Genomic DNA, 723 nt, shown 5'->3' on the forward strand with positions numbered 1-723 from the left:
GTATGTCTCTAATGCGTTGTGTCTGTGTCTCAGGATTACCGGGAGGATGGCATGGATCTGGGCAGCGATTCCTCCAGTCGCTCCAGCTCCGAGTCCAACTCCAACAAGGTGACGCCCTGTTCTGAGTACAAGTCCTCTCCCAGTCTGGAGGACTACGAGGAGGACGAGGACTACCAGCAGTACAAGAGGAGAGCGCTGCTGGACTGGGAGAGGGAGTACGCAGACAACCAGCAGCAGGACTCCGGCTCGGTGAGCGAGCTGCAGAGCGTCAGAGCCTCCTCCGGACCCCAGCAGCCCGGCGAGAGAGAGACGTCCAGCACACCTGGCCTCGGGAGCGGCGAGAACAGAGGAGAATGTGTGGAGGAAAGCCAGCTTCCAGCCATGGACTGGGCGGCTCTGGAGAGACACTTGGCGGGCCTGCAGTTCAGAGAACAGCAGAACCACAACCACGGCCTGATCCGGACCAACTCCACCAACGTGAGTCCACTCCAGTCTCTGCATGCTTAGATCAGGATCCATCAGCTCTGCTCTGCTTCAGTCTGCTTCGATGTGAAGTGTGGCAGTTTTTTATGGATGCTCGAATACTTTCTAGTATGTCATGTCTGATAGGCTGTGTTTAGGAAAAGTCATTATATTTACAGCTCGGGCGCTGCTAGTGGAGCAGAAATGTGACCCTGGAGCTAGGGATATGCCGGTATCAAATTATCATGTTGCGATTAATTG

The 723-nt window shown here is 55.2% G+C and overlaps 1 pseudogene; it reads left to right on the forward strand.

The window, feature by feature from the left end:
* The first annotated feature begins 36 nt into the window (after positions 1–36).
* LOC107735295 (schwannomin-interacting protein 1 pseudogene) lies at positions 37–579 on the forward strand (annotated as a pseudogene).
* Positions 580–723: the final 144 nt, after the last annotated feature.

The sequence above is a fragment of the Sinocyclocheilus rhinocerous genome, unplaced genomic scaffold (assembly GCF_001515625.1).
Source record: "Sinocyclocheilus rhinocerous isolate Xijiao unplaced genomic scaffold, SAMN03320098_v1.1 C35952900, whole genome shotgun sequence".
Taxonomy (NCBI): domain Eukaryota; kingdom Metazoa; phylum Chordata; class Actinopteri; order Cypriniformes; family Cyprinidae; genus Sinocyclocheilus; species Sinocyclocheilus rhinocerous.